At 37.5% G+C, this 23,487-nt stretch overlaps 1 protein-coding gene and 1 long non-coding RNA gene across 3 annotated transcripts in view; one reads left to right on the top strand and one right to left on the bottom strand.

Moving 5' to 3' along the window:
- The window catches only part of LOC133570149 (uncharacterized), a 165,528-nt gene that overhangs the window by 130,620 nt on the left and 11,421 nt on the right, over positions 1-23,487 (top strand). The window lies entirely within an intron of this gene.
- LOC133570146 (voltage-dependent calcium channel gamma-5 subunit) overlaps positions 22,399-23,487 on the bottom strand; it is a 46,192-nt gene continuing 45,103 nt past the window's right edge. Inside the window, exon 7 of the mRNA XM_061922854.2 lies at positions 22,399-22,898. The gene's annotated coding sequence lies outside the window, so the exon portion shown is untranslated. The remainder of the gene's footprint in view (positions 22,899-23,487) is intronic.

Below are 23,487 nucleotides of genomic sequence, written 5' to 3'. Positions count from 1 at the left end.
AGAATATCTACATGTTAAGAAACTGCTTCGGCTCCGCCATGATGTCTTGTTAGTAAACACAGACACGTGCCCTCCGCCCCACACACACAGCGTGACACAAGAAGAATCAGAAGGACGACACTGCAACTCTCCAATAAAACACACTCAGATCTTCTCAGTTTCTAGCCGATACTATATAAAGAATAACATAAAATAACGCAGTGACGCATCATGTAGTGACGGTAACTGAGTTACTGAATATAGAAAAATAACGCGTTAGACTACTTGTTACCGCCGAAAATAACGGCGTTACAGTAACGCGTTACTTTGTAACGCGTCAGTCCCAACACTGGTCATAAATAGGTTTTTGTGTATAAAAGCTTGCGACAGTGTGGAGCCGCTTTGCCAAAACTAAGAAATATATGGTAAATGGGTTATACTTGTATAGCGCTTTTCTACCTTCAAGGTACTCAAAGCGCTTTGACACTATTTCCACATTCACCCATTCACACACATATTCACACACTGATAGCGGGAGCTGCCATGTAAGGCGCTAACCACGACCCATCAGGAGCAAGCTGTTTTGGGCACTAGATAGGATCTTTGATCCAAGACACAACTTACATTTAACTAAAATGTTATTTTCTCTGTGCTCGACAAAAGAAAAGTAGTGAGAATATCTCCATGTTAAGAAACTCGGCTTCGGCTCCGCCATGATGTCTTGTTAGTAAACATAGACACTAAGGCTGCAGCTAACGATTATTTTTCTATCGATTAATCTATAGATTATTTTTTCGATTAATCGGTTAATCTATAGATTATTTTTTCGATTAATCTATAGATTATTTTTCCTTTTACCGATTATTTTTTTTATTTAAAATGAAGATGAAAAAATAAATGTAGGCCAGTTTTTTCAAAAGGCATGGCTTTTATTTACAAAAAAAAAAAAGTATGGCCACTCAGTCAACATTGACAACAACATGACAAAATATTCTGTAACAATGTAAACATTTAAAACTTTTAACATTTAACAAAATTAAAAGTAGCTTATTTGCTTTTTAATGTGCAAATATAAAAGTAAACATCCGGTGCAATCTTAATATTCTGCAATAGTATAAGCATTTCAAAAGTAAAAGTATTGCTTATTTGCTAAAATGTGCAAAAATAAAGATAAACATCCAATACAAAAAAGTGCAAAACGAAATATTCTGTAACAGTGTAAACATTTCAACAAAAGTAAAAGTATTGCTTATTTTGCTTAATAACACAACAATGATAGTATGATTAAAGTGAAAGTTAATTGTTGGTTTGTACATAGTATATGTACGGTAACTGTTAATGTTGTAAAAGGTATTTGCACAACTAATTAACGTTAGCGTTAAAGAGGAGCGCATCTTTGTAAACACTGAACAGGCACGCCAAACGCGCCTCTCAGAGCGAAACAGTGTTTTAGTTTATGAATTTACAACGCAGATACAAATGACACATTCATGTTTTTGTGTAATGATGACAACGTATACTCACGCGGACGATTGACTAGTTGATGGTGATGGCAAGAACGCTGTCGGGTGTTTTCTTTTCAAATGTTCGTTTATAGCCGTTGTGCATACAACAACATTATTAGCAGAGGTGGGTAGAGTAGCCAGAAATTGTACTCAAGTAAGAGTACTGTTACTTTAGATATTTATTACTCAAGTAAAAGTCAGGAGTAGTCACCCAAATATTTACTTGAGTAAAAGTAAAAAGTATATTGTGAAAAAACTACTCAAGTACTGAGTAACTGATGAGTAACATACACATACTGTATATATATATATATATATATATATATATATATATATATATATATATATATATATATATATATATATATATATATATATATATATATATATATATATATATATATATATACATACATACATACATACACACACACACACACACACACACACACACACACACACACACACACACACACACACACACACACACACATATATATATATATATATATATATATATATATATATATATATATATACATACCGGTACATACACATATATATATATACATTGATATATACAGTATATAATTTATATTTATTTATTTTGCCGTTTTTGTTTACATGTTAAAGGTGTTTTAATGAATATACATGCATGTTTAACACATATAGATTCCTTTCTTTCATGAAGACAAGAATATAAGTTGGTGTATTACCTGATTCTGATGACTTGCATTGATTGTAAACAGACAGTATTGCTTATAACGTCCACGTTTTCAAATGGAGGAGAAAAAAAGTTCCTCCTTTCTGTCTAATACCACATGAAAGTGGTTGGTTTTTGGTATCTTATTTGTCCATCTTCCATATTCGTTTTTATACACTTTACAAGAAATAAATCGGCGGCAAACTCCGTAGCTTGCTAGCTTGTTTGCGCTGGCTTTCGGAGACTCTTATTTTGAAAGCGCGGCGCGATGGAGCGGCACTTTTATTGTGAAGACAGGAACTGTGCAGTCAGTCTTTAGGCTTTTGACGGGATGTACGGTTGAAATAAAAAGTAGTCTTTTTTTCCTTCACACTTTTGATTGATTGATTGAAACTTTTATTAGTAGATTGCACAGTACAGTACATATTCCGTACAATTGACCATTAAATGGTAACACCCCAATACGTTTTTCAACTTGTTTAAGTCAGGTCATGTGACCGCCTGGCTCTGTTTGATTGGTCCAACGTCACCAGTGACTGCATCTGATTGGTGGAACGGAGTGAAACGTCACCAGTAAGGCAGGCACTTTGAAGGTCTGTCCGACAGACCAAAACAAACAAAGTGTGCATTAACAGATCGATAAAAATTAGTAGCGAGTAGCGAGCTGAATGTAGATAAAAGTAGCGGAGTAAAAGTAGCGTTTCTTCTTAGGCCGTTTATTGAAATACTCCCACACTTTTGACGACTTTTGGCGTGCTTTTTTCCCCTCGCTCGCACCGCTCGCATCGTCTGCTTTGCGCTCCGCCATGACGGTAGTGTGACGTAAATATGCGACGCGTCGAAGCACAAAAACGGCGTCGACGTATTTACGTAACCGATGACGTCGACTACGTCGACGCGTCGTTTCAGCCCTAATAGACACGCGCCCCCCGCCCCACACACACACTCACACACACAGCGTGATACAAGAAGAATCAGAAAGACGCAACTGCAACTCTCCAATAAAACGCACTCAGATCTTCTCAGTTTCTTGCCGATACTATATAAAGAATAATGTAAAATAACGCAGTGACGCATCATTTAGTAACGGTAACTGAGTTACTGAATATAAAAAAATAACTTTACTTTGTAATGCGTCAGTCCCAACACTGGTCATAAATAGGTTTTTGTGTATAAAAGCTTGCGACAGTGTGGAGCCGCTTTGCCAAAACTAAGAAATATCGCCTCCATTACAGCAAATAATACAGAGGCCCTAAAGGGACATTGCTGTGTTGTTCTTTTGTTTTCTTTTTTTCATTGAACAAAAAGAAAAAATAACTCGTCAGAAATGAAAAAAAACGGACCAAAAACATGTTTTTTCGGTGATGTTGTACCCTGCATCATAAATAGTTTTTTGTGTATAAAAGATTGCGACAGTGTGGAGCCGCTTTGCCAAAACTAAGAAATATCCCCTCCTTTACAGCAAATAATACGGAGCCCCTAAAAGGACATGGAGATCTCGCAATACTCGCAATTTTTTTCCTATGTCAGTGAACCGGAAGTAAAACAGACACAGCGATGGAGGAGCGGGAGCCTACCCATCATCTGTACTACGACGAGAAAGCCAGTTTGTGGCAGAGTGCACCTTTAGGTACTGTCAATACCTGCTCAGTGGCCTAGTTGTTAACGCAGGGGTCGGCAACTCAAAATGTTGAAAGAGCCATATTGGACCAAAAATAAACAAAAAAATCTGTCTGGAGCCGCAAAAAATTAAAAGCCTTATATAAGTGTTATAATGAAGGCAACACATGATGAAAGTGTCTATATTAGTTATGTTAGCCTACTATCAAAGGCTGATGCAAATCTTTGACAGAAATGTTGTATTTAAATTTTTATTCTACACATTTTTGCAACATTAGAAATCATTAGTAAAATGAAGGCTTCTCACAGATGAGAAGTTCTGGAAATGACTGGCTCAGAATATAGACGTGTGTGTCCAAGTTAAAGGAAACGGCAGGCTGTCTTCTTTTAAAGGGGAACATTATCACCAGACCTATGTAAGCGTCAATATATACCTTGATGTTGCAGAAAAATTACCATATATTTTTTTTAACCGATTTCCGAACTCAAATGGGTGAATTTTGGCAAATTAAACGCCTTTCTATTATTCGCTCTCGGGAAGCAATCCGCCATTTTCTCAAACACATTACAAACACCGAGTCAAATCAGCTCTGTTATTTTCCGTTTTTTCGAGTGTTTTCCGTACCTTGGAGACATCATGCCTCGTCGGTGTGTTGTCGGAGGGTGTAACAACACGAACAGGGACGGATTCAAGTTGCACCAGTGGCCCAAAGATGCGAAAGTGGCAAGAAATTGGACGTTTGTTCCGCACACTTTACCGACGAAAGCTATGCTACGACCGAGATGGCAAGAATGTGTGGATATCCTGCGACACTCAAAGCAGATGCATTTCCAACGATAAAGTCAAAGAAATCTGCCGCCAGACCCCCATTGAATCTGCCGGAGTGTGTGAGCAATTCAGGGACAAAGGACCTCGGTAGCACGGCAAGCAATGGCGGCAGTTTGTTCCCGCAGACGAGCGAGCTAAACCCCCTGGATGTCTTGACTCACACCGTCCCTTATGCCACCGAAGATGATCAAGAGAAGAATATCGACCCTAGCTTCCCTGGCCTGCTGACATCAACTCCAAAACTGGACAGATCAGCTTTCAGGAAAAGATAGCGGATGAGGGTATGTCTACAGAATATATTAATTGATGAAAACTGGGCTGTCTGCACTCTCAAAGTGCATGTTGTTGCCAAATGTATTTCATATGCTGTAAACCTAGTTCATAGTTGTTAGTTTCCTTTAATGCCAAACAAACACATACCAATCGTTGGTTAGAAGGCGATCGCCGAATTCGTCCTCGCTTTCTCCCGTGTCGCTGGCTGTCGTGTCGTTTTCGTCGGTTTCGCTTGCATACGGTTCAAACCGATATGGCTCAATAGCTTCAGTTTCTTCTTCAATTTCGTTTTCGCTACCTGCCTCCACACTACAACCATCCGTTTCAATACATGCGTAATCTGTTGAATCGCTTAAGCCGCTGAAATCCAAGTCTGAATCCGAGCTAATGTCGCTATAGCTTGCTGTTCTATGCGCCATGTTTGTTTGTGTTGGCATCACTGTGTGACGTCACAGGAAAATGGACGGGTGTATTTAACAATGGTTAAAATCAGGCACTTTGAAGCTTTTTTTAGGGATATTGCGTGATGGGTAAAATTTTGAAAAAAACTTCGAAAAATAAAATAAGCCACTGGGAACTGATTTTTAATGGTTTTAACCCTTCTGAAATTGTGATAATGTTACCCTTTAATAGATTTATTACAATCTTTACGAGCTGGGTAACGTTTGCTGTGGTCTGGAACAACATAGGAATGTGGGTTGAAAATGATTTGTAAATCATTGTATTCCGTTTATATTTACATCTAACACAATTTCCCAACTCATATGGAAACGGGTTTGTATTATAAAGCTTAGATTTGCTAATAAGTGAACTAATAAGTGACAAGTTTGGCACACAACAATGGCCACGAGGATGGGATAGTGTCCCACTGCATTTTTTCAATGAAAAAAATGTGCCTTGGGTCAAAAAAGGTTGAAAAACACTGCCTCAATAACTTGAGGGAGTGTTTTTCAACCTTTAAAGCCCTCTCTTTTTTGGAAGTTTCGTAATGTGATTTATGTAACTCAGGTGTTGCTGTAGCTTGTTTACTTCAGATGCAGTCAGTTGTTCTACTTCTTTAGTTCTAAGGTTCCATCTTAAGCCCTCCCTAGCTGTTGCAAGACATTGATACAACGTTGATTATACATACATGTCCTTTAAAACTGACTTTGAAACAACGTTGAAAAGTAGTTGTATTTGTAAATTGAGACAACATTGATGTCCATGTTGTTGGTCGGGAAATTACCAAAATTCAACGGTCAAATCAACATCAGAACACCCAACATTGAATAAAAATTGTCAAAAAGCATGTTGTTTCAATGTTGTATTTGTGTTGTAAAATATTGGCTGGAAAAGAACCAACATTCACGGTCAACTCAACGTCAGAACCCAACATTGATTAAACGTTGTCAAAAAGCTTGTTGTTCCAATGTTGTATTTGTGTTGTATAAAACCAGTGAAGTTGGCACGTTGTGTAAATGGTAAATAAAAAGAGAATACAATGATTTGCAAATCCTTTTCAACTTATATTCAATTGAATAGACTGCAAAGACAAGATATTTAATGTTCAAACTGAGAAACTAAATGTTTTTGCAAATATTCATTAACTTAGAATTTAATGGCAGCAACACATTGCAAAAAAGTTGGCACAGGGGCATTTTTACCACTGTGTTACATGGCCTTTCCTTTTAACACTCAGTAAACGTTTCCCATTCTTGCTTGATGTACAGCTTAAGTTGTTCAACAGTCCGGGGGTCTCCGTTGTCGTATTTTAGGCTTCATAATGTGCCACACATTTTCAATGGGAGACAGGTCTGGACTACAGACAGGCCAGTCTAGTACCCGCACTTTTTTACTACAAAGCCACGCTGTTGTAACACATGCAGATTGTGGCTTGGCATTGTCTTGCTGAAATAAGCAGGGGCGTCCATGAAAAAAACCTTGCTTGGATGGCAACATATGTTGCTCCAAAACCTGTATGTACCTTTCAGCATTAATGGCGCCTTCACAGATGTGTAAGTTACCCATGCCTTGGCCACTAATACACCCCCATACCATCCCAGATGCTGGCTTTTCAACTTTGCGCCTAGAACAGTCCGGATGGTTCTTTTCCTCTTTGTTACGGAGGACACAACGTCCACAGTTTCCAAAAATAATTTGAAATGTGGACTCGTCAGACCACAGAACACTTTTCCACTTTGCATCAGTGCATCTTAGATGAGCTCGGGCCCAGCGAAGCGTTTCTGGGTGTTGTTGATAAATGGCTTTGGCTTTGCATAGTAGATGTTGAACTTACACTTACAGATGTAGCGACAAACTGTAGGTACTGACAGTGGTTTTCTGAAGTGTTCCTGAGCCCATGTGGTGATATCCTTTAGGTCACGGGCATTCAACGTTGGTTTTCGGCTAACATGCAGTGATTTCTCCAGATTCTCTGAACCTTTAGATGATATTACGGACCGTAGATGGAAAAATACCTAAATTCCTTGCAATAGCTGGTTGAGTAATGTTCTTAAACAATTTGCTCATTTGTTCACAAAGTGGTGACCCTCGCCCCATCCTTGTTTGTGAATGACTGAGCATTTCCTGGAAGCCGCTTTTATACCCAATCATGGCACCCACCTGCTCACCTGTGGGATGTTCCAAATAAGTGTTTGATGAGCATTCCTCAACTTTCTCAGTCTTTTTTGCCACTTGTGCCAGCTTTTTTGAAACATGTTGCAGGCATCAAATTCCAAATGAGCTAATATTTGCAAAAAATAAAGTTTTTCAGTTCGAACGTTAAGTGTCTTGTCTTTGCAGTCTATTCAATTGAATATAGGTTGAAAAGAATTTGCAAATCATTGTATTCTGTTTTTATTTACCATTTACACAACGTGACAACTTCACTGGTTTTGGGTTTTGTACAATATTGGTTGAAAAAGACCCAAACTTCAATGGTCAAATCAACATCAGAACACCCAACATTGAATAAACGTTGTCAAACACCCAACATTGAATAAACGTCAAAAAACATGTTGTTTCAACGTTGTATTTTGGAGTTCGGGTGTTGGGGGAGGGAAAAGTGATAAAGTCATCTAAAATAATTTGTGTTAAAAAGGGGGCAGATAAATATAAGAATAGTATTCTTCCATCTGCTCCTTTCTGATCATGGAAATGTATAAGAAACAATAAACGCTTCCATCAAGGGCTTTTTGGTACGGGGGGGTTGCAAAGCTGAATTTGACCAAGCAACCCCCCCGTACCAAAAAGCCCTTGATGGAAGCGGATACAATTTCACCCTCACCTATGAACCCACGCCAGGAAACCAACCAAAAAAGAACAGAAAACGAAACAACATCATCTGGTACAACCCCCCATACAGCAAAAACGTCTCAACTAACATTGGCCACAAATTCCTCAGTCTGATTGACAAACACTTCCCCAAAGGCAACACCCTAAGAAAAGTATTCAACAAGAACAACATTAAATTGAGCTATAGCTGTATGAACAATATACGACAAATTATCTCAAACCACAACAAAACAATTGCAAATGAGCCGTCGGCCCCCGGACAGAGCGACCCCAAAACCAACAAAGGCTGCAACTTCCGCAAGAAACCTGATTGCCCTCTCAACGGTGGGTGCTTACAAACATCAGTTGTTTACCAATCTAAGGTAACACGCAAGGACATTAACACATCCGACACATATGTAGGATTAACCGAGGGAGAGTTTAAAACCAGATGGAACAATCACAAGGCTTCTTTCAGGAACCAAAACCTGCGGAATACCACAGAACTCAGCAAACACATTTGGGACCTCAGAGACAATAATGTTGAATATTCAATAACATGGCAAATTCTTGCATCCAGCACACCTTACAATAGTGGTAATAAAAGATGCAACCTATGCTTGAAGGAGAAACTGTTTATTATTTACCGTCCAGACCTGTCATCCCTCAACAAGCGCAGCGAAATTGTATCAGCATGCCGCCACAGACGGAAACACCTCCTAGGTAACACATGAGCCAATCACCACGCCCCTACGCCAGCCTGTACCCACCCACTCTGTGCCCTATATAAACCATGGTATGTGAATTCTCCCATTAAAATCTCCTGATGATTGAGGGAACCCCTCATGAAACAGGCCTGTAGAGATGACGTAGTCTTGTGATTTTTTTCCCACACATACATATATATATATATATATATATATATATATATATATATATATATATATATATATATATATATATATATATATATATATATAACTTTTTGTTTTGTTCGGTTTGTACTTCATGAAGTTTTGCACTTGTTGTCTTTTTTTGTGTTTTTTTTTTTTTTTTTTTTCATTATATTTGGATGTAATTGTTGGTGTATATGATATCCATTAAGTAAGACTACGTATTATGTTGAAGAGGGCAGGAAAATATACGATTTTTCTTCATCCTGCTCCTTCTCGGGCATTGGTGTGTAAATGTATAATTGAGGTATAATTGAGGTATAATTGTCTATCGATCAAAGATGCACATCAATGAAGGAGATAAATAAAAATGAAATGAAATGAAATATGACTTTAAACCATAACCAACCATGCACCACTATAGCTCTTGTCTCAAAGTAGGTGTACTGTCACCACCTGTCGCATCACGCCCCAACGTATTTTGAGTTTGTTTGTGTCTTCCTGTGTGTAGTGTTTTAGTTCTTGTCTTGCGCTCCTATTTTGGTGGCTTTTCCTGTTTTGTTGGTTTTTTTCCTGTAGCAGTTTCATGTCTTCCTTTGAGCGCTATTCCCCACACCTGCTTTGACTATTTAAGTTGTTTTTGTCCTTCTTTGTGTGGATATTGTTGATTGTCATGTCATATTCGAATGTACTTTGTGGACGTCGTCTCTGCTCCACACGCTGTAAGTCTTTGCTGTCGTCCAGCATTCTGTTTTTGTTTACTTTGTAGCCAGTTCAGTTTTATTTTCGTTCTGCATAGCCTTCTCTAAGCTTCAATGTATTTTCTTAGGGCCACTCACCTTTTGTTTATTTATTTTTTTAAGCATTAGACACCTTTTTATCTGCACACTGCCTCCCGCTGTCGTCTGCATATTGTGATCACGACAAACCATTGTTGTTGTTCCCGACATCTACAAAGCAATTAACTACCTGCTGCCACCTACTGATATGGAAGAAGATTACACGGTTACTCAGCCGAGCTCCAGATAGTACAGACACTCAACAACGGCACATTATTTGCGGATTATAATTACTGGTTTGCAAAAAATATTTTTAACCCAAATAGGTAAAATTACATCATCTCCCAAGGCACACAAGACTGTATCTCACGGCAAAACACTGCTCTAGAATATACAAATAAGGACTATCCCCCCCCGGTCCTTAGCTTTCTGGAAATGTGGCCCCCAAAACTGTTTATTTGAACATCCCTGGTCTGTAGGCAGTGTTTTAAATAATACTTTAACATTCCTGTCATACAAGTATATGAAAACATTCCCTATTTACTTCAATATTTCTTTGGTACAATGTCTTCATTTCATTGCTCATATTGTTATATTACTTGTCCAGACGTGGACAAGTAAGTTTTCAATCTGGCCCGCGGGACATTCCCACATATTTTTTTTAGATCTTTAAGATGGAATCTGTAGCTGCCATTATGATGTGCAGTGATGTTTTTTAATGACCGTAAGTCTTCAACTATAGAAAGTATTTCATTGGTTGGAATCTGCGCTTTTGCATGATATACTAGTTACTATGGTAATCGAGTTAGTTACTATGGTAATTGAATTAGTTACTATGGTAATCTAAGTCACAGCAGCTCAGACGAGGCACCACGCAGTGTGGATGGGGAGCGTTTCCACAGAGTGTTTCCAGAGCGAGCCTGAAATGCTGGTGTCAGGGACAGACGCAGAAGGAGATTTTTACAACAAAGTTCTCAAGCTTAGTGATATATCAGCTATATCAGATTGTAGGTGGTTTTTTTTTATACCCTTCACGTTCATATTTCGCTGTGTTTGTTGCATTTTTGTTGTGTTTCGCTTGATTGTAAAATATGTCGATCGAGAGGGGGTGTGGCATTCATATGTTGTCAATATTCAGTGTTTTATCGTTCATAGTTAATATTATAAATCCCACATTCTTTATTTTCATGTACATTCTGGGGGTCTCCTGCAGTAAAAAATAAATAACACGTTTTTTTAATGGCGGTCTGTCATAATGTTTTTAGCATTCAATCAGACATTATTGTGAGGTTTTGTATTAGTGTTCCTAAAAATCCGATATACCGGCCCCCAGACGCACTTTTTTCTCTAAATTTGGCCCCCAGAGTCAAAATAATTGCCCAGGCCTGCATTACACAATACAAAATACGTTATATAAATGCACAAATCATCCCAAAACACCTAATATTCACCACATACATTTTTTTGTTTTGTTTAATACATTGGTTCTTAACCGGGGTTCGATCGAACCCTATGGGTTCGGCGGAGGTCAAAACACACCCGACTCATCGTGTAAATAAAAAGTTCTCCCTATCGGCGTATTACGGATACGACAACAGCAGAAGTCAGACTGATTTGCAGGTGTGTCATTTGTTGTGAGTTTATGCACTGTGTTGGTTTTGTTCTTTGAACAAGGTGATGTTCATGCACGGTTCATTTTGTGCACCAGTAAAAAAACATGGTAACACTTTAGTATGGGGAACATATTCACCATTAATTAGTTGCTTATTAACATGCAAATTAGTAACATATTGGCTCTTAACTAGTCATTATTAAGTACTTATTAATGCCTTATTCGGCATGGCCTTATTATAACCCTAACCCTCTAACCCTGGCCCTAACCCTCTAACACTAACCCCCACCAACATACTTGCCAACATTGAGACCTTGGTTAAGAGGGGAGGAGTATATTGACAGCTAGAATTCACCAAGTCAAGTATTTTATACATATATATGTGTATATATATATATATATATATATATATATATATATATATATATATATATATATATATATATGTGTATATATATATATATATATATATATATATATATACATCCTGAAAATATGCAAACAAAACTGTGTTTAGATAATTGATATTTCAAACTTGCATAAATAAATCTTAAGGAATATAACATAACTTGGCTTCTGAGAGCTTCAAAATGTAATGAATAAAATGCTAAAGTTGTTGATAAACAAGCAATTATTTTAATAATTAAATATGGTCATTTTAAATGAATTATTATAATTTAAAATTAATTATTTCAAATATGTTTATTTTGATGTATAATTCTAATGCCTGGATGCAATAAGGAGTCAGAAAAAATACAAATAAAAATACAATACATTTTGATGTTTTTAGCAAAATATAGTAAAAATTTATTTAGTTTTTTTTTTTGTTTATTACCGTATTTTCCGCACCATAAGCCGCCCCGTGTTATAAGCCGCGCCTTCAGTGAACGGCATATTTCAAAACTTTGTCCACCTATAAGCCGCCCCGTGTTATAAGCCGCATCTAACTGCGCTACAGGGAATGTCAAAAAAACAGTCAGATAGGTCAGTCAAACTTTAATAATATATTAAAAACCAGCGTGATGTGGGCGCGCATGGAGTCGTATATCAACATGGACGGAGCTGCGTGAAAAAAGCCACCCGGCCTCTTCGCGTAAACTTCCCTTAACCACTCGCTCATCTTTTCTTCATCCATCCATCCCTTCGAGTTAGCTTTTATGATGACGCCGGCTGGAAAGGTCTCTTTTGGCAAGGTCTTCCTTTTGAATATCACCATGGGTGGAAGTTTCTGGCCATTAGCATGGCAAGCTAGAACCACAGTGAAGGATGACTTCTCATTCCCTGTGGTGCGAATATTCACCGTACGTGCGCCCGTTGTATCCACAGTGCGGTTCACAGGAATATCAAAAGTCAGTGGAACCTCGTCCATGTTGATAATGTTCTCTGGCCGGATCTTTTTTTCAGCTATCTTGTTTTTACAATATGCACGGAAAGTAGCCAGCTTTTCTTGAAAGTCTTTAGGCAGTTGCTGTGAAATAGTAGTCCGTGTGCGGATGGAGAGATTGCGTCTTTTCATGAACCGGAAACCTGTCGCTTAGTAGGAGCCATTTTGTTGTCTTTACAGATGTAAACACACAAAGGAAATGAAACGTAATATCCGCGCGCTTCTTCTTCTTCTACGGGGGCGGGTGGTTGCTTACAGTAGAAGAAGAAGCGCTTCCTCTTCTATGGGGGCGGGTGCTTACCTTGGCGGTTGCTTGGCGTAGAAGAAGAAGCACTTCCTCTTCTACGGGGAAAAAAGATGGCGGCTGTTTACCGTAGTTGCGAGACCTAAACTTCATGAAAATGAATCTTAATATTAATCCATATATAAAGCGCACCGGGTTATAAGCCGCACTGTCAGCTTTTGAGTAAATTTGTGGTTTTTAGATGCGGCTAATAGTGCGGAAAATACGGTAATAAATAAATTTATTTTTAGGTAAGATAAACATAGTAATACAATTTATCTCTTGTCTGGATGATTTAGTTTTTGTCACCCCGTTGTCATCCCGTCGTGAAAAAAGGCTGTCCTCACTCAGGTCCGCATGGAGCTGGAGGGGGCGTGGCCTCCAGCTCCGGCTGAAAATCGGGAGATTTTCGGGAGAATATTTGTCCTGGGAGGTTTTCGGGAGAGGCGCTGAATTTCGGGAGTCTCCCGGAAAATTCGGGAGGGTTGGCAAGTATGCCCACCAAATAACTCTAAATTAAGTCTTTGTTACTTAGAATATGTTCCCCCTAGTGTCCAAAAAAACTCTAAATTAAGTCTTTGTTATTTAGAATATGTTCCCCATACTAAAGTGTTACCAAAAACATATAACTTTGTCTTGAATTTGACAAAAACAACAACATTTTATGGGGTTCGGTACCTCCAACAAGGTTAAGAACCACTGGTTTAATACATCAGAGGTTATGACCGGTTAAAGTTCTGGCTGGAGGATGAACGCACACAAAGTCTTTGCCAAGACGTGGTGTGTGCAGACGAGGCCTGCAGCAGAAGCGATAGCTAAAGGCGGGAATGAAGAAGAATTGCAGTAAAGAAAAGCAAACACAGACTTTGGCCTCAGGCTGTCACGGACGAGCTGCTCTGTCTCAGCCGGGAGTAGAAAACCTCCATTGTTGTGTCTGCTTGCAACCATGTAAACATAAAACATAGATCATTTATACTAACCAATCATTTCCGGACCTTTACAAACAATAACGATAACTAATATAATATATATTTACACAATCATTTGTGAGAAGAAATTAAACAGTTCACACTTTTGTCCAAAATTAAGACACAAATCTACTGTAAGGAATAGGATCATGTCAACTGATATTTCTTAATTTAAATAACAAATACACTTCCTACTATAGTTAAGGTATTAATACAAATTAAAGTTAAAGTACCAATGATTGTCACACACACACTAGCATTCGTACCACAACGTAAATAAATGAGAAAATAGAAACTAAGCCAATAAGATTCTGCATTGTATGGCTCGGCCGGGGTTTGAACTCACAACCTACCGATCCGCCCTGAGATCGGTAGGTCGTGAGTTCAAACCCCGGCCGAGTCATACCAAAGACTATACAAATGGGAGCCATTACCTCCCTGCTTGACACTCATCATCAAGGGTTGGAATTGGGGGTTAAATCACCAAAAATGATTCCCGGGCGCGGCACCGCTGCTGCTCACTGCTCCCCTCACCTCCCAGGGGGTGAACAAGGGGATGGGTCAAATGCAGGGGACAAATTTCACCACACCTAGTGTGTGTGTGACAATCATTGGCACTTTAACTTAACTTAACATTGCCATTAGCAACAACAAAGTAACAAGTGGTCTCTTGTTGGTTGACAAAAATAAAATGAATAAATGTATACTTTTCCCTGACTGTAATAAACTAATAAAATAGAACAACACGAGCCTGCCCTTTCGGAAGGCAACATTCAATTGCAGAACATAAAGAAATCAGGGTTTAAATAATAAAGTGCATTGTTTTCCACTAAGAAATCGCAAAGGTTACCTAGCAGTTGCCTGTGCCTCCAGATGAACCATGTAGTTAAATATAAACAATTACGCATTTTGTCGTCCAGTTTTTTCGCGCCAAGGTATTTTCTTGCAAACTGCCTTCTGTCATATCAAACACTTTCTCGTCAGTCCTGTGGCTTTACGTTTGCTGCGGTCGGCGCTATTAACACTAGGTCTCGTTTTAGCAGCACTGGCAGCTTTAAATTTGTGAATTTTAATGTGACTTATCACATTTGTAAATTTTAATTGGACTTATCAGATTTTCATGTGTTGAAGGTCGTCTTTTACCTTCCACGTTTAATTTACCGTAGGGCAGGCAAGGTGTTGAGGAGCCAAGCAGCAGAACAAGCCACAACAGAGAGACCAACGACAAACACAGAGATGATAAGCCTTTATTTTATCGGTTATTTTTAATTATCGTAATTATCAATGTGACGTCATAATTGCCGATAATATCGTGCATCCCGATCAATACACGACTTTCAAAATGACTGTTTAACAAAACAGGCAAAACATTTAGATTTAGATGTAACATTTATATTCAAAATTTAACATTAAGATTATACATTTAACAGTTAGATTTGACATTTAGATTTTGAATGTTAGATTTAGATTTGATATTTGTATTTAACAGTTGGATGTAACATTTAGATTTAACATTTAATAATTATATTTAACATTTAGATTTAGATATAACATTTATATCTAAAATGAAAATATATTTGGATTTGGAATTTACATTTAGATTGGATTTAGCATTTGGATTCACTATACAATTTATACCTCAGATGTGATTGATTTAATGGCAATTTGTGATGGAAATGAAAATGTAGAATTGTTCAAGTTTCTGATTTGAATCGTGTAAAAACAGCCAAACAACAGCTTACCTCATCCTTAATGAGGATACGAAAGTGGATGTGAACACAAAGAAAAGAAAAAAGGATGTATTTCAAGAAATTCTATTGATCTTGACATAAAACATGCATGGGCTATAAAATGCTGGAGGTGTTCTGTTCCCTTTGATGTATGCAACACACCTGCATGGCTGCTCCACTCATAACACTAATTGTTTTATTCCAAAGCATGCAACAGACCAGACCACTATTTATTTATTTGTGTATAAATACTGTACAGTATGTTGCTTTCAAAGGTGCTCATCAGTCCAACTATGAACGCATTTGGCAAGAATGTGTTTGTAAAAGAAAGAACAAAACACTTCACTTTTAACTGGATTCTTTTTTTTCCCAATCAGATTCTGTATTGCAGATAATATCATTTATTAAAATCCAAATACTGTAAGGTGAGTTTAAAAAAGGGACGTTCTTTTATGCAGTATTTGAAAAATAATGATTTATTTTGGCACAAATGTAGTTTATCCAATGTAACTTCTAACCTGCTGGTTGCTTGACATCCGAGCCCCCTCTGCTGGAGACATTGAGGCATTGCATGCACATCAATTCAATTCAATTCAATTCAAAGGGGCTTTATTGACATGGGAAACGCAATCAAAACAATTAAAATGTATCAGACTTAATAAACTAGAGAATTGTGCAATACCTTCCAATATAGATGCATGTATGTATACATGAAAGTAAAGATATCCATATAGTACAAATAGTGCAGGAATACTCATATGCTTGATAGTCTTTATGGTGGTTGTATTCCATTGGATGTCCTTTTCTTGTCACAACTGCTCACAAATCTTGCTGCTGTGTTTGCACGTTGCTTTGCTTCCCCCAGCAGGTATGGGAGGTTTTTTTTGTTTATTGTCATGTTTTCAAACTCTCTTTGTGTATTTGCAATTTGTGGGAAGTATATGTCTCTGATGTCTTGGTACAGTGGGCAGGTTGTAAGAAAGTGCAGCTCAGTTTCCACCTCACCTTGTGCACGTTGAATGCACAGTCTGTCTTCTCTTGGGAGCCGGGTCTGCCTCTGGCGGCCTTTCTGCATGGTCACTGAGTCTGTACATAGTCAAGGATCTCCTTAGTTTTGGGTCAGCCACAGTGCTCAGGTATTCTGCCACTGTGTATTCTCTGTTTAGGGCCAACTAGCATTCCAATTTGCTCTGGTTTTGAGTTGATTCTTTCCAATGTGTCAGTTTTCTTATTTGGTTTAGTCCAGTGTGGTTTCTCCCTGGTGGCTCTGCTTGTGTTAGTGAGCGGAGTCCCAGAACCAGCTGGTTGAGCGGGCATCTCTCTTGGGCAGACCTGGGCAAATTAAGGCCCGGGAGCCACATGCGGCCCGTTGAGCTTTTCAATCTGGCTCGCCGGACATTCCCAAATAATTTTTTTAGATCTTTAAGATGGAAAGTGTAGCTGCCATTATGATGTGCAGTCATGTTTTCTAATGACCGCAAGTCTTCAACTATACAAAGTATTTCAATGGTTGGAATCTGCGCTTATGGATGATATACCAGTTATTATGGTCATCTAATTCGTTACTATGGTCATCTAATTAGTTACCATGGTCATCTAATTAGTTACTATGGTAATCTCTGTCACAGCAGCTCAGACGAGGCACCAAGTAGTGTGGGCGGGAAGCGTTTCCACAGACGCGGAAGGAGATTTTCACAACAAAGTTCTAAAGCTTAGTGATATATAGAATAGAAAGTACTTTATTGATCCCTGGGGGAAATTCAGCAAATATCAGATATATCAGATTGTAGGTGGGTTTATTTTGTACCCTTCGCGTTCATATTTTACTGTTTGTTGCATTTTTGTTGAGTTTCACTTGATTGTAAACTATGTCGATCGAAAGGGGGTGTGACATTCATATTTTGTCAATATTCAGTGTTTTATCGTTCATAGAAAAATTTAAAATTCCATTATGTTTTTAAGGCGGTCTGTCATAACGTTTTAGCATTCAGTCAGACATTATTGTGAGGTTTTGTATTGGTGTTCCTAAAAATAGATAGACCGGCCCCAGACATCTCTAAATGTGGCCCCCGAGTCAAAATAATTGCCCAGGCCTGCTCTAGGGTCTCTCTGTAGGTAAGGGCTTTGTTATGGAGCGTGTCTCGGTCACTTTCTTTTAAGTGGTTATACAATCTAAATGCTGTCTTTTGGATTTTGATTATTAGTGGCTTATCTTCCTAATTCTGCTCTGCATGCATTATTTGGGGTTTTCCGTTGGGTGCGGAGAATGGATTTGCAAAATTCTGCATGTTGAGTCTCAATTTTGGTGTTTGTCCCATTTTGCAAAAGCTTGGTTAGCAAGTGGGTGCCAGACCTCGCAACCATACAGGGAGATGGGTTCTATGACGGAGTCTAATATTTTGAGCCAGATTTGAATTGGAATGTCTAGTTTTATGTTCCTTTTTAATAGCATATAAAGCCCTTCTTACCTTATCCCTCTGGTCGTTCACAGCTTGGTTGATGTTCCCTGTGGCACTGATGTTTAGGCCGAGATAGGTTTAGTTTTTTGTGTGTTCTAGGGCAATTGTATCTAGGATCAATTTGTGTTTGTGGTACTGGAGGCTGGGCCTTTTTTGGAGTATCAGAACTTTTGTCTTATTTATATTGACTGTCAATGCCCAGGTTTTGGAGAATTTTTGTAGAAGATCAAGATGCTGCTGTAGCCCTTCTTTTGTTGGAGACAGCAGCACCAGATGGTCTGCAAACAGGCATTTGACTACTAGAGGGATGCCAGGTGATGTAGCTTGCTCCAATGTTTTTGCGAATTCATTGATGTACTTGTTGAAGAGGGTTGGACTCAAACTGCACCCCTGTCTAACCGCATGGCTTTGAGGGAAGAAGTCTGTATGTTTTCCCCCAATCTTGACAGCACATTTGTTGTGATGTCCATTGACTTTATGATGTCATATGTTTTCCCTCCAATTTCACTTTCTAACAGTTTGTACAGCAGACCTTCATGCCAGATTGAGTTGAATGCTTTTTGCAAGTCAACAAAGCAGGAGTATAATTTGCTTTTGTTTTTGTTAATTTGGTTGTCAATTAGGGTGCTGAGAGAGAAAATGTGGTCTGTTGTCCGGTGATTTGGTAGGAAGCCTACTTGTGATTTGCTCAGGGCATTATTGTTTGTGAGGAAATGTATAAGTCTGTGGTCGATGATCATACAGAAGATTTGACCGAGGTTGCTGTTGACACACATCCCACGGTAATTATTGGGGTCAAATTTGTCTCCACTCTTGTGAAGCGGTGTTATTAGCATACTTGCCAACCTTGAGACCTCAGATTTCGGGGGGTGGGCGTGGTCGGGGTGGGAGGGGGCGTGGCTAAAAGGGGAGGAGTATATTTACAGCTAGAATTCACCAAGTCAAGTATTTCATATATATATATATAACAAATACTTGACGTTCAGTGAATTCTAGCTATATATATATATATATATATATATATACATATGTATATATATATATTTATTTTATTATATGTACATATATATATATATATATATATATATATATATATATATATATGTATATATATATATAAATATATATATATAATAAAATTAATATATATATATATATTCATTTTATTATATATATATATATATATATATATTTATATATATATAAAAAAATAAATACTTATAATATATATATATATATATATATATATATATATTAATTTTATTATATATATATATATATATATATATATATATATATATATATATATATAAAATAAATACTTGAATTTCTGTGTTCATTTGTTTACACATATACACACACATAACACTCATCTACTCATTGTTGAGTTAAGGGTTGAATTGTCCATCCTTGTTCTATTCTCTGTCACTATTTTTCTAACCATGCTGAACTCTGATGATGCATTGATGTGTGGCACGCACAAAAGTGCTTTCATCAAATGCACTAGATGGCAGTATTGTCCTGTTTAAGAGTGTCACAACATTGCTGTTTACGGCAGACGAACTGCTTTACGGTATACAAAAACATGACTGCTGTTGTTGTGTGTTGTTACCGCGCTGGGAGGACGTTAATGAAACTGCCTAACAATAAACCCACATAAGAAACCAAGAACTCGCCCTCCATCATTCTACAGTTATAACGTGATTAGGCAGGTATCCTGGTTATATTGTGGGTTAGCGGACTCAGGTCCTCATGGACCTGAGTCCGCATGAATTTCGGGAGATTTTCGGGAGAAAATTTGTCCCGGGAGGTTTTCGGGAGAGGCGCTGAATTTCTGGAGTCTCCCGGAAAATCCGGGAGGGTTGGCAAGTATGGTTATCAGTCCTTGGTTCCAAAAATTGGGGAAGATCCCAGAGCTAAGGACCATGTTAGTTTTAGCATAGCCAATTGGAATTTGGAGTCTGTGAATTTTATCATTTCATTTAGGATACAGTCTGCACCGCAGGCCTTCTTGGTTTTAAGTGATTTTATTTTGTCCTGTTGTTCATGTATAGTAATCGTTTAGTGTAGTGGGTTCTGGTAGTCTTTTATTGTTGACTCTAGGCTTTGTAGTTTATCTTGTATGTGTTTTTGCTATTGTTTTTTTTGTATCGGGCTAAAGAGATTGGAGAAGTGGTTTACCCACACATCTCCATTTTGGATGGGTAGATCCTCATGTTTTTGTTTTAGTTTGTTCCAGTTTTCCCAGAAGTTGTTTGTTTTAATGGATCACTTATATAAGACTTTTAAAGTAATTTTGATAGTAGGCTAGTATAGATAATATAGACACATCATGTGTTGCCTTCATTATAACACTTATATAAGACTTTTAAAGTCATTTTGATAGTAGGCTAATTCAACTAATATAGACACATCATGTGTTGTTTTCATTATAACACTTATATAAGACTTTTAAAGTCATTTTGATAGTAGGCTAATATAACTAATATAGACAATACATCATGTGTTGCCTTCATCATAACACTTTTAAAGTCATTTTGATAGTAGGCCAATTTAACTAATATAGACACTTACATCATGTGTTGCCTTCATCATAACACTTTTAAAGTCATTTTGATAGTAAGCTAATATAGCTAATATAGACACTTACATCACGTGTTGCCTTCATTATAACACTTATATAAGACTTTTAAAGTCATTTTGATAGTAGGCTAATACAACTAATATAGACACATCATGTGTTGTCTTCATTATAACACTTATATAAGACTTTTAAAGTCATTTTGATAGTAGGCTAATATAACTAATATAGACACTTACATCATGTGTTGCCTTCATCATAACACTTTTGAAGTCATTTTGATAGTAGGCCAATTTAACTAATATAGACACTTACATCATGTGTTGCCTTCATCATAACACTTTTAAAGTCATTTTGATAGTAAGCTAATATAGCTAATATAGACACTTACATCACGTGTTGCCTTCATTATAACACTTATATAAGACTTTTAAAGTCATTTTGATAGTAGGCTAATACAACTAATATAGACACATCATGTGTTGTCTTCATTATAACACTTATATAAGACTTTTAAAGTCATTTTGATAGTAGGCTAATATAACTAATATAGACACTTACATCATGTGTTGCCTTCATCATAACACTTTTGAAGTCATTTTGATAGTAGGCCAATTTAACTAATATAGGCACTTACATCATGTGTTGCCTTCATCATAACACTTTTAAAGTCATTTTGATAGTAAGCTAATATAGCTAATATAGACACTTACATCACGTGTTGCCTTCATTATAACACTTATATAAGACTTTTAAAGTCATTTTGATAGTAGGCTAATATAACTATAATAGACACATCATGTGTTGCCTTCATCATAACACTTTTAAAGTAATTTTGATAGTAGGCTAATATAGCCCCTTACATCATGTGTTTCCTTCATCATAGCACTTTTAAAGTCATTTGATAGTAAGCTAATATAGCTAATATGGACAATTACATCATGTGTTGTCTTCATTAAAACACTTAAAAAATACTTTTATTTTTTGGAGGCTCCAGACAAATTAGTTTTTTGTATATTTGGTCCAATATGGCTCTTTCAACATTTTGGGTTGCAGACCCCTGAGTTAGTCCCTTAGAAAAAGTGCACAAAGTACAAGGTGAATTTTGCAGGGTTTTTGTATGCGTGTCTGGCCAGCAGAGGGCGACAGTGCATAAAAAAATGGCATTGACATTTTAAAATGAATTATTAAAAACAAAATATGAATCTTTTAGCAAACCCCATTGGACTTTATTTCACCGAGTACATTTTACATTGAACATCAGGAAACTGCATTGTAAAAATACACCGTTAATATTTCTACTGTACATTTGGATTGTGACGACCTTCCGGGTACTTTACACGTGTATATATATATTGCAAAAGCTCACATTCTCAGTGTGATGCCGAGCTAACATGTACATCATATTCTATTCAACAACAAAACATAGGTTAAAGTACAAGTATATACAGTACACACATGACTTTCTATTTACATGCTGTGAACATGATTCATCTAGAAATACAGTGCTTGAGAGTAATGCATGTACGCTATAATAAGTATAGAATATTTTTAGACAAATGCTAAATAAACCGGCTTACAGAACTAAAAACAAAGTAATGACATGTTTCATAGCGTATGGGTCCACATCATGCGACTAAATTACAATGAAATATTAACACTATTTATTATTAAAGTGAACAAAGATAACATGATTGTGTGATATGTTTACTTATTAATGCTGCGTGAAATGTTGATATTCAATATTGTAGCACATGGCCAACAATAATAAGGGCATCAATTACAAAAATATCTATCCATAAATAGACTTTGAATTAATCACTACAATCTCGTCTAGCAGTATTTCCTTCTATACAATACAATCACATGTACTTTCCATTAGAAGCCAAATGTACATTTTGACATAATTGTATTTATGACTCACTTATATTAATTTTCTCCACACTTTGTCTGCGTGAGTAATACACTCCCCCCACATTTGCTGTGGGAGGTGGTCGTGATAAAGGTGGCCCCTTCGCCACGTCTTCCTTTGGCATCAGTGGAAGTTTCTGGAAGAGAAAAGAAGCCTTCAGCAATAAAGAACATACGAAGGAAAACAAAGTTACCGACCTTAAAGGGGAACATTATCACCAGACCTATGTAAGCGTCAATATATACCTTGATGTTGCAGAACAAAGACCATGTATTTTTTTAACCGATTTCCGAACTCTAAATGGGTGAATTTTGGCGAATTAAACGCCTTTCTAATATTCGCTCTCGGAGCGATGACGTCACAACATGACGTCACATCGGGAAGCAATCCGCCATTTTCTCAAACACCGAGTCAAATCAGCTCTGTTATTTTCCGTTTTTTCGACTGTTTTCCGTACCTTGGAGACATCATGCCTCGTCGGTGTGTTGTCGGAGGGTGTAACAACACGAACAGGGACGGATTCAAGTTGCACCAGTGGCCCAAAGATGCGAAAGTGGCAAGAAATTGGACGTTTGTTCCGCACACTTTACCGACGAAAGCTATGCTACGACAGAGGTGGCAAGAATGTGTGGATATCCTGCGACACTCAAAGCAGATGCATTTCCAACGATAAAGTCAAAGAAATCTGCCGCCAGACCCCTCTTGAATCTGCCGGAGTGTGTGAG

This window comes from Nerophis lumbriciformis, linkage group LG27 (genome assembly GCF_033978685.3).
Source record: "Nerophis lumbriciformis linkage group LG27, RoL_Nlum_v2.1, whole genome shotgun sequence".
Classification (NCBI taxonomy): Eukaryota; Metazoa; Chordata; class Actinopteri; order Syngnathiformes; family Syngnathidae; genus Nerophis; species Nerophis lumbriciformis.
This window is presented reverse-complemented; position numbering and strand designations above follow the sequence as displayed.